The sequence below is a fragment of the Euleptes europaea genome, chromosome 1, assembly GCF_029931775.1.
Source record: "Euleptes europaea isolate rEulEur1 chromosome 1, rEulEur1.hap1, whole genome shotgun sequence".
NCBI lineage: Eukaryota > Metazoa > Chordata > Lepidosauria > Squamata > Sphaerodactylidae > Euleptes > Euleptes europaea.
The window spans coordinates 99,478,451-99,490,799 of record NC_079312.1 but is presented as its reverse complement, the minus strand read 5'-3'; positions in this window follow the sequence as shown (position 1 = coordinate 99,490,799).

Sequence of the window (12,349 nt, the reverse complement as noted above, 5' to 3'; positions counted from 1 at the left end):
TTTGAAAGAATCAAAGACTTTTACATCAAATGATATCCTAATTGGTCATACACTTGGACTTACCTGTTGAATTAGGATCCGTGATATCCTTTGGACAGTCATATTTATTGGATTGCTTTTTGTAAAATTTTGTATCTGGTTGTACTCCTATTTGTACATGTTGTATATATTTATTCACTTTAGCACTTTATAAAATTCACTTATTTGCATTATATTGTTATAGTGCTGTTTTGGGTTGCTCCAATCATCCTTACAGCACTGAGCCTTTATTTCTTGTGGTGACCACCTGGAGGTTGGCAACCCTAAAATGAAGGGGTCTCTGGTCCTGTTTGTGTGTGTGCATGGCCATAATTTGATTTTATTTTTTTCTCACTTAACACTTGATGACTGCACAGCTGTATGTATCAGTGGACTCCCTTAACAAAGCACAAGAGGGACCTGGCAACCCTATTGTATTCTGAGATTAGGATTGGCAACATCTGGCTTTGGATGGTGAACTTGTAATACCTGTGTGGAGGGGAGATGTGTGCAGCAGCTATTGCTACAGCTCTGTGACAGGATCTGAAGTCTTTGACCAATGTCCTTCCATGCACCTATTAAAGGCACAGGGAAGAGCCCTCAATTGAAATCTCTATATTTTGCTGTTGAGTAAATGATATTCTGTAAAGTACGCTTCTCCTCTGCCAGTCTGTTCCCAAATCTAGCACACTGCAAACCTGGTTGAATAAATAAGACTCAACCTGGCTGTTTTAATTGCACTCTCTAATCAGATCTATATTGTTCCCCAGCCTCCCTTTATGCTTTGAAACTTGGCCTTGCTCTAAATGTGGCTGTGCCTCTCAGTTTGCATTAGTATTTCTTGTCAACCAGCGTTACTTATGATTCTCCTGTTCATAGTTCCTTGGGGCTGGGTCAAGTTCAAGAGCTGCTATGTAGTTTTTAGCAGGTCACAAAGCAAAGTGCTATCTGTTGTAACAATGACATTTAGCTGCCAATGGAAGCAATACAGTTTCCCTTTGCACCCACCCAAAAATGGATGATTTTGATGGCCTTCATGTGTTTCAACGAAACGTAACGATTGCATTTTTGTCATCGTTACGTTTAGCGCACGACTTTTTATAAAGCAATGTGAAATGCATCGCAGATTGGTTACAATTTTGTTTCACCAGGATGTTTGTTGGAGTAAATATGGCTTCCTTTCATCACGGAGAGTTGAGGATGTGCCAGTAGCAATGAAAATGTCTCTTGTATTTCCGGCTGAGTCCATCCTAAGTGCGTGATTGTGCCTCACTAATCCATCTGCCTGGATAACGGGCCAGGGCTGGATCTCCATTCAACTTCAGCAGCCATGAGAGGTACACAGTAGCCTTCTGCAGACATTTATTTATTTTCTTTGTAGTCTGCCTTTCTCACTGAGTCTCAAGGCAGACTACGCGCTGTAAAACAATGCAAATCAAATAGATATCCAATCAACAATACAACAGGACTAGGATTATGGAAATTAGAAACAATGCAGAAATATCATAATGATATGTCAAACAATGCAAAAAACGGCATTACAAAAACAGAAAACAATGCAGTAAGATGAAGATAATATGATAAACCGTAGCATAAAGATCTGGTTATCCCCAACCCAAGAAGTGTCCAGCTGTCCTCAACCAGGGCTAGGGCTGGCCTGGTGGAACTCTCTCTCTCTGGAGAAAATGGCCGCTTTGGCCATTGGACTCTATGGTATTGAAATCCCTCCCCTCCTCAAACACTGCCCTCCTCAGGCTCCACCCCAAAAACCTCCCGCTAGTGGTGAAGAAGGACCTGGCAACCCTACCTTTAAGACCGAGATGTTCTGCCAGGCCTATGGTTGAGGGCAGCAATGGTTTTCCATCAGAGCTGGCCTCTCTACCTCCCCCTTCTCTATGCTTTCCATCATTTAATTGGGGAGCTTGGCTACTCCTCTCGAGTTGGCCAAGACTCTGTACGTTAAACTTGTGCACCATCTGATTTCTGACTTTGTTTAATTGGATTTCAACTGAATTGATGGTTTTAATTAATACTGTTTGAGCTGTTTTATCATTTTATGGTATGTATTGATGTGACCCGCCCAGAGCCTGGCCATGGCTGGGAGAGGGCGGGATATAAATCTAATAAATAATAATAATTTACATGATCAGGGGCTGGAAAGTGAGTGATTTCTGTATCATGAATTGGACAATGTGTGGATTTTCCTGGGGGTACATCTTCCATTCACGTGAATCAGAATACTGGAAAATCAAGGCTCTGGTTCATATGAATAGAAGCTATGCCTGCATGGAAAATTCATGGACTGCCTGATTCACATGAGATGGCCACTGCGCATACTGTGCTCCTGATACACACGTCTGGTGGGCTCCCGTTTCATGTGAATGGAGCAGAACGTCTACAGAGGGCTAGTGATTTGCAACAATATCTGTTCTTGATCTCTAGACCACAGTGTTTATGTGTGGAGGCTGGTGGAAAGCAGCTCCCCCCATTCTTCTTGCTCAGCCTTTTCTTGCTATAGAAATTGGAAACCAACAAGAGCAATCTTGTGGCAATGTGAACAACCTACAAGATAAGCAAGGTACTCTGACTCCATCCAGCAGTTTGTAACAGCAGAGGTGGCTGCTTTATCTTTGTCATTTAACAGCTGGCGTTTGTATTAACAGCGAGAAATAAAGGGATGATTTTATAGTGCTGTTCCAAAGGGGAATAGCATTGTTACCTTTTGTAAAAGGCTCTGAGGGCTGATAGCTACCTTTTGTATTATTATTATGGGGCAAACGTGGCAAGAGAAATCCATTTTGCAGCCGGCAGGCAGTTCTGCTGGTTTAAGGGGAAACCTGGTTGGTTGAAAGACAGAAGAAGCCACTGAGGAGCCCAATGGATTGTTCTGTGTATTTCATTTGTTTCCAGGAGATGTCACTGTTAGGCAGGCACTTAGCTGCTAGGCACTGAGGGGACCCAGCGATGAAGAGAAGGGATGCATGTATTAGTGATAAGTCTCCACACTGTTTACTAAGCTGTTGGCAACAACAGAATGGGCAGATTTTCTAAGTTGATGAGTTCAAATTTACACTAAATGAAAGTGGACAAAGACAAAGAAATAGGGCTGAGGGCTCTTGTTTTGTATACTGTAACATAATTCGAATGGCAATGAGGAGGCAATGGCAGGAGTTTGAGACACAGGTGATGGGAAGGAGCTTTGTAATGGGACTACCAGGAATAAGACTACATGCTCCAACTTTCTTATAGACTGATTCTGGGAGGAGAGGTCCTACAATGGCTACTAGCCATGGTGAGTAGAGAGAACTTCCACATCCAGAAGCAGTAAAGTCCTGAATACCAGTGCTAGGAGGTGCCATCAGGGGAAGGTAGGGTTGCCAGCTCTGGGTTGGGAAATACCTGGAGATTTTGGGGGTGGAGCCTGAGGAGGGCGGGGTCTGGAGAGGGGACTTCAATGCCAAAGCAGCCATTTTCTCCAGGGTAGCTATGTCACCTGGAGATCAGTTATAATAGCAGGAGATCTCCAGCCACCACCTGGAGGTTAGCAACCTTAGGGGAAGGCCTTCGCCTCTATGTCCTGTTTGTTAAACCTCCAGGACAACTGGTTGGCCGCTAAGTGAAACAGGATGCTGGAATAGATGGAGTATTGGCCAGATCCAGCAGAGCCATTCTAACTGTTCCTTTTGCGTCTAGTGATAGATAGATATAAGACTGTGTACTGGCCTAGTCTCTCTGTCCTTTTCTTGGTGTCCAGAGTTTAATCAATTAATGTTGATTAGAATTACAAAATCTTTTGAGCAATTAAAAAGGTCCCCTTGATTAATTGGGAAATGTATATATTTTAAAAAGTTGTTATACAAGTACTTCTGAAATCTTCAGGGAGTGGAAACTATCTCCGCTCTCCAGACAGACCTTGGGAAGGAATGCCTTTTCTCTGATGGGTACCTGCAGCGTGACACATACATGCATCATCTGAAAACAATGGAATAATGGGAACAATGGTTTTATTCATGTGGAAATTTATGCAGATGTCATCAGTTAAAACTCACATTTAATTGATTAGGGTTTCTTTAATCGGCCACCTTTATTTGCTATATCGAACAAGACTAGAACTTTACACAACTAAGCATGCAGTCCTCTGCTTGGCACGTAACTTTTTTGTTCTTTTCCTTATATATTAATGCTGGTTCAACACCGACGCGACAGCTTAGGGAGCCAAACTGGCAGAAAGCAGCATGTAGACAGAGGTGACTGATGTGGCTTGCACCACTTGTTGCCTCTCAGACCCATGCCATGGCTGTCCAGGTCCAAGGTGGGCTGCAGAGGCACTGCGACTCACCTTGGAGCCAGTGATGGTGGCACCGGAAGAGGTGTGCTGTACTCCCCACTTGCGCCACTTCCAGGCTTCAAGCTTAGTTGCTGAGCACCTACCTTGAAGGTGAAGAGGAGGCACTTGCGCTTTTCCTTCTTAGGATATCACCAGTTTCCAAGTCAGGCTGCAGAGCATCTGTGTAACCCTTCTTGAAGCCCACAGAAGCAGCACTGGAAGAGGCTCTTGGGGTAGCAACCCACGCTGAGTTGGTCTTGCTTATAGTCTTCACTTGGCAGGAAAGTTTCCTTCTCCTAAAGGCACATCATGTACAACATATTGCACATAGACAGGGTGCAATAGCTGCATGTCCATATGCACACAAACACTTGCTGGAACTGTTATTCTCGCACTGAGAGAGAAGGGCATCTACGATTGGGTGTTTCAGCTTTGCATGCTTCGGGAGGCAGGACCTAAAAAACTTTCACTCCCACTTCCTGTCTCCTGGGAAACGCCCCCTTTCTTCTCCAGTTCTTTCCTGCCTCGCTTATCGGGAGATAAGCCTGGATGGCCCAGGCTAGCCTGATCTTGTCAGCTCTCAGAAGCTAAAGCAGGGTCAGCCCTGGTTAGTATTTGGATGGTAGACCACCAAGGAATACCAGGGTTGCTGTGCAGAGGAAGGCACTGGCAAACCACCTCTGTTAGTCTCTTGCCATGAAAACCCCAAAAGGGGTCGCCATAAGTCGGCTGTGACTTGACGGCACTTTACACACACACAGCAGTAGTTCAAATGAGGTAAAGTATATTGGGAAATACTGACCAGCAGTACTTCAAACAAAGCAGAGTCATTGTTTTGAAGTATATTTCTTAAGTATAGGCTTGAATCCACTGGAGGATTTCGATGGACAGGAGGGTTTCTGCCTATGAAGCATGACTTTCTTGCCTGTCCCAGCTCCTGGTGGATAGGGAACCCCACGGAACAACATTTCTGGGGGTGTTCTTGGTTTCTAGGAGAGCGGGAAGGTGAGAACGTTGTGCTCCATGGGCAGAAATTCTTCCATACTCTGGTGGATCCAATCTACTGTCTTGCTAGCTTCCCATCAGATAAAGCACATATAGCACTATGGGTGGCCCTGGAATATTTGTACATGAGAACAGTAATCTATGAACAGTTTGGTTTCAACCTCATTGTGACACTGAAATTAAGAATGTTGTGATGTCACAATCATCTATTTCTAATATTGTAGGAACTCTCATTTCACCTTTCAGTCAGAGCCTGATTCCTCTTCCATTTACTCACTCATCCATAATGGACAAACTTAGAAGCTGCTATTTAAGTGCAACTGAGAAGAATTCACACGTTAACACCACACCATTGCCATTAGTCATTCCTCTGCTGTCATCTGAAGATTGGCCTGTCTTCTTGTCCATGCTGAGGTAGGAAAGGAAATGAGTTATCATTTGCGTTGGGAAGGAAAAGCTGGTCTGTGTTTGAGGTGCCGCTCAGCACTGGACAGGTAATTCAGACAATGCTTCAGCTTCCATCATTGCTACATGGGGTAGCTGCTGGAAGGTTCTCTTGGATGGAAGGGGTCAAGGGGAGAAAATACAGCTCCAGGCAACTGTGGACATGGATTCTGGAATGCTGGAGGGAGAGGGGGTGAGACATGGGGAGTGAGGGGAAGACTGGGATTAATTCTGAGATCCTGATTGCTAAGGAAGGCAACCCTGATGAAATTGATGAAATGATGAGGAGAACTCTAAGCTGCCTGGGACAGAATGGGTGTGAGGAACGGGAGACTAATAGCCCACCGCATAGTCTTTGCGGGAGCAGTATTACCTCATGATACACGGGCAACACTGTGGCACTGAATATACATTTCTGTGTGAGCGTGTGTGTATGTATTAGCCCATATCATTATACACATGAACTGCACTAAAATGATAGATTATTGGTCAAGGTTATTTTGAAAGTCATGGATTCCTGAAACAAAATGGTAATTGTAGTAGTAAAATACTCAGCATTTGCTACTGGCCGACACGGTGAGCACAGACATGATTATTCAGCAACATACTTCCAAATTAATTTAGATGCGTCTATTTGCATGATTAAACAGTTTTCTTCTATGCTTAGAATTTCTCACAGCTGCCACCTCTAATTTTTAAAGGGGCATAGAGTCAAAGGAAAAATAAGCCAGCTTGAGATTTTTGAGTTGAGACCTACTACTTGGTATCTCTCGGCATCTGCTCATAAACCTAGCTAATTTTGCAATCAGTTCTGGTAGAGATGGTGCTCCTCTGTACGGGCACAAAAAGCAGGCAGTGCATTCTATCTGATATAATTTAAAGGATGCATCTGACTGTGCAAGCACAAAGGAGTGATAAATGGCAAGTGATTCATGCTTTATTCAAGTTGGTCAGTTTATTCTATTAATCAATCAATCAATTTAATTAGATTTTTACCCTGCCCTCAATGCCCCGCCAAAGCCGGGCTCAGGGTGGCTGACAACATAATATAAAATACAATAAATTACCATAAAATACGATAAAATCACAATATGAATAAAAACAATTTAACAATCCCATAAAAACCAATAAATTAATAAACAAGTGGCACTCAATTATTGACACATAGAGGCCGCTGTGGGCCTGGAAAAGCTGCCACAGCCCCCTTATAATAGTTGAACCAATGTATGAGACCTCCACAAGTCGCTGGAACAATATATGAGCCCAGAAAGGAGAGGGGGGGGGGAAAGCAGAGAGGCCAGCACTGATGGAAAATTGTAGCCACCTTCAACTATGGGCTTGGTGGAACAACTCCATTTTGCAGGCCCTGTGGAATTCCTTAAGGTCCCTCAGGGCCCTGATCTTATTAGGATGGGAGTTCCACCAGGCCTGGGCCAGGGCCGAAAATGCCCTGGCCCTAGTTGAGGACAGCCAAACCTCCAGGTACTAGCTGGAGATTTCCTGCCATTACAACTTATCTCCAGCTAATAGAGATCGGTTCACCTGGAGAAAATGGCTGCGTTGGCAATTGGACTCTATGGCACTGAAGTCCCTCCCCTCCCCAAACCCCGCCCTCCTCGGGCTTCACCCCAAAAACCTCCCTCTGGTGGCGAAGAAGGACCTGGCAACCCTACGAACACTCTTTGGTCTGGAGTGGAGTTGCCAGGAGTGGAGTTGCCAGGAGTGGAGTTGCCAAGTGCCAGGTGGTGGCAGGCAAACCCCCGCCAATCCCCCTGGCTGCCCACCGACCAGCTGAGGGGCGGCGGGCAACATATGCATGAGCGCCTGCCTGAGGTGCCACTGGGAGTTTGAGTGGTAAATGGCCCCTTGCGATGTGTTTTACACCCGGAATTACCGCATCACAACGAGGCATTTTACCACTCAAACTCCCAGTTGTAAACCAGAAGTGTCGCGATCGTGTTGGCACGGCTGCGTGCATGTGTGATCGCACATTACCTCCAAATCAAAAACCTCCCGCTTCAGGAGAGGAGGGACCTGGTAAGCCTAACCAGGAGGTTATTGTTGGCAGAACGTAATGTCCTCTGGGAGGTATACCAGGAGAGGAGGTCCCGTAGATACAAAGGTCCCAGACTGTGTAAGGCTTTAAAGGTTAAAACCTTTAAATGACTTGAATGGTTAAAACCTTTAATGATTTGAATGACCATGACATTGGGAAATACTGTCCCTTCTCTAGTACGTGAGACCGTTTTGTCCTTAAGATGGGCAAATGCAGCTACAAATTGCAATGACCAAAGCAACTACTGTGTAGGTACAAAGCTGATTTATTTGGTGCTATGCTTGTCATAGGGAGGGAAGGCAGCATAGTATAGCCCATTCTCATCAGATCTCAGATGCTAGGCAGGGTCAGTACTTGGAAGGGAGACCTCCAAGGAAGGCTCTGCAGAGGAAGACAATGGGAAATCACCTCTGCTTAATCATTTGCCTTGAAATCCCCACCAGGGATTGCTATAAGTCGGCTGCAACTTAGCCCTTTACACACACATGCTTGTGATGAATTTCACTATCAAGGCAGAGTTTGAACATAGTATGCTCACTATGCCATTCCTTACATTCTGCCTACCACAGACCTACCACAGACAAAGAATATAAATCATCACGTTTAGCAAGTATGATCTCATTTTGAGCCAATCTGAACCCTTACTTTGAGACATTTTTTTTGGGGGGGTACTCTTTTTGAAAAATTGGGAGAGGGTCGCAAAGAGCAGTGTGGCATGTTGGAAATTGACTGGAAACCATAAAAGAGAGACTAGGAGACTAGTACAGAGGAGCTTACACCAAGCACAGATTCTCCACTCCTTGGTTGCTTGAGCTACAGACAATGCTAGTCACGCTTTCAAACACTTCGGGTGCTTTCACATGTGCTGAATAATGCACTTTGCAGCTGGATTTAAATGTGTGAAACGGCGAAAACCACTTGCAAACTATCATTAAAGTGCATCGAAAGTGGATTGAAAGTGCATTATTCAGCACGTGTGAAAGCGCCCTTCTCCATAAGAACTAGGACTTGGATAAATAAAAACTGGGCATCCTGCAATTTTGTGATTGCTGACCATCTGCCATTTTCTACATAAAATGACATGAATGCATACTACTTGCCTCTTCTGGTGGCCCTTCTGAGCTGTCCTTCTTTTTAGGTCCATGTTAAATAGAGATTTTCCTGCATACCTTTTCCACAGAAGGCAAAACATCATTCCAGTCATAATGAGACTGCAGTGCTTCTCACAAAGCTAATGTTCAGGAACACCCAGGTCTGTATGCAGGAGTTCCCTCCAGAGTGTTATAGTTTAAGAGCAGAACCTATTGGTATTGGCATATTGGGCAGCTACCTTGATTTAGTGCCGCTTAGGGAGGGCTGTGTTCTTCCTGTGCTGTAGGAGGATGGGGAAAATAGTTCCCGCAGGGCCCTGTAATGTCAGTCTAACCATTGTTGATTTACTGAGATCTCGCAGCTGCACCAAAGTGCCAACAAGGACTATTCACAGGCAAAAAAAAAAAAAAAAGGTAGAGAGATTAGTTAGCAGGTACACCAGAGAGATGTGATCTATTTTTATTAACATTCCTGCAGTTTCTACACATCCATGCTCCACACAGAACAGAATTTAGTTTTCTGAGACATTTTAAAAATAGAAGCCTCTGAAGACCTTGGTGGAGGGAGAATATAGGAAATGCATGGTATCAACTGGGAGTTCCTGAGCAAGCAGACTTCTAGCCAGGGTGACGAAGAGGGGAGGGATTAGAGAGACAAAATATCAGGCACCTTGGTCACTCTGGGGCCCATTGAGCTGGTCAAGTAATACGATTTCCTTTCATATGATGTTTGGGTTGGTCTGGATGGTCTATGTATGAAAACAGGTTGCTGGACTAGATGGACTGTTGGTCTGACCCACAGGGTTGCCAACCTCCAGGTACTAGCTGGAGATCTGCTATTTCAACAGATCTCCAGCTGACGGAGAACAGTTCCCTTGGAGAAAATGGCCGCTTTGGTAATTGGACTCTATGGCATTGAAGTCCCTCCCCTCTCCAAGCCATACCCTCCTCAGGCTCCACCCCCAAAGTCTCCAGATAGTTCCCAGTCCGGAGCTGGCAACGTTAAGAGACTACCCATTCAGAACCAGCTTCCTCGTCATTGTAGGCTTGCTATCGCACAACATTTTGTGATTGGTTCTACCTCCATGACAGCTATTTTTTGATTGGATCTTCTGGCAGCCATTTTATGGTGGCACTCACTCCCTGTTTTCAAAACTCCAGAAGTGCCCTCAGACTGAGGACCCGTGGCCTAATGGAGTGGATCTAGAGCCTATAACAAAATAACGTTCATGAACTAATGTGTTTAGACTAACCAAAGTGGGGCCTGGACTCGAGTTCTGGAATCACTCAGGGGCCAATTCCCCTGAGTTTAGAAGAAATGGAAGCCCAAGAACGATATCACATCCCCACTGAACTCCTTCCCCAAACTCCCTACTCCAGACTGGACCCCCAAGTCTCCAGCAGTTTTCCAAGCTGAAGTTGGATACCGTGCTTGTGGATGTTTCCTCATTGGGGGCCTGGGGAAGAGGCAACTCTGTATGTGAAGAAGAATTTGAGAAAAGACAAGCAAAGAGAGGAGACACAACCACTCCTTGGGGCACACTCTCTCTTAGAGGGTTTGATGAGGAGTAGGAGGTCTTCACTGGAAACGACAATCATGCTAGGAAAAGTTGAAGGCAGCAGGAAAAGAGGAGGATCCAACAAGAGATGGATTGACTCTATAAAGGAAGCCATGGCCCTCAGTTTGCAAGACCTGAGCAAGGCTGTTAGATAGGACGTTTTGGAGGACATTGATTCTTAGGGTCGCCATGAGTCAGAAGCTACTTGACGGTACTTAACACACACAGGAGGTCTTCTGCCCATAGGAGTGCTTCACCCCGATCTGTTCTACTGGCATATTGGTAAATGAAGCTAATAATGCAGTGCTAGAGGTGGAACCAGAACCACTGTAAAACTGTGCTGCCTAATCACTGCCTGCTAAGATGGTCCAGAAGAATACCATGGTATCAAATGAGAGGTCTAGGAGAATCAACAGAGGCACACTTCCTCTGTCCACCTCCCTGTGACAAAGGCTGTTCAGTCCCATAACCAGGCTTGAAATCACATTGGAAAAAATACAAGTGCTGAGCAAAATAGTCACAGCAGATCACTGAGCAGTCCATCTCCTCCTGCAGGCCAGATCCCAACAGGCCTCTGACTACCCAGAACAGCTCCATTGGCCTACACTATGAAAAAGCAATGGTGGTCAAAATGTGTTGTTTCTTTGCAGCCATCACAGCCAGGAAGTAGGCTTTCAAATGAGCTTTCGTCTGTGTCTTATTGGATTCATCCTGAATCTTCCTCCCCTGTTGCTCTAGACATCTCTCTTATCTTTTCATCACAAACCATCTCATCATAAGCCATCTTGCTCATGTGACTTTGCAGTGGCATGCAAGGGTGAAGGGAGGAAAAGTGTAATGAGTCAGCTGGCTGAGGCTTCCTCGGAGGAAGAGGTTCTGGAAGCAGCAGACAGTGGAAGGGAGGAACCACAGCAGGCAGAGCAGGTACTAATGGATGGATGTTCCCTGTGTACAACCATCCAGGGCAAGGGACTCATCAGTGTCTGACAGAAGCCCTCCACAACCTCTGGAGCTGTGACACCGAAAGTGCAGAATGTTCTTACTCAAGCATAGAAGGAGAGCTAGGTTAAAAGCACAACTAAGAGCACTGCTGGCTGACAGCAATGAGGATAATGTTTCTCTTGTTTACATGATTTGCATAATTTAAAAGACAAGATAATGTTGCCAAACATTTGGTAAATGTTTAAAACAGAGAATCTCCATGACATGTAACTTCCTTCCTCGGGATCAGGATGTGACTTTAAAATCCCAGTTAGTGGTTGTTCCCTGTCAACTGCTATGCGCTCTGCTTCAAGGCGGAAACTATAATAATAATAATATTTTTTAAAAAAAATGGGGTGGTAGTCGATAGCTCGATGAAAATGTCAACCCATTGTGCGGCTGCTGTGAAAAAGGCAACTTCCATGCTGGCATAATTAGGCAAGGAATAGAGAATAAAAATGTTGCTATCATATAGCCCTTGTACAAATCTATGGTGAGATATTGCAGAGCTTGAGAAGGTGCAGAAAAGAGCAACCAAAATGATCAGGGGACTAGAGCAACTGTCCTATGAGGAGCGGTTAAAACGCTTAGGGCTGTTTTGCTTGGAAAGAAGGCAGTTAAGGGGAGACATGATAGAGGTCTATAAAATTATGCATGGTATGGAAAGAGTGGACAGGGAGAAGCTTTTCTCCCTCTTTCATAATACTAGAATGCAGGGTCATCTGCTGAAGCTGGAGGGTGAGAGATTCAAAACAGATAAAAGGAAGTATTTCTTCACACAACACATAGTTAAATTGTGGAACTCCTTGCCCCAGGATGTGGTGATGGCTGCCAACCTAAAAGGCTTTAGGAGGGGAGTGGACATGTT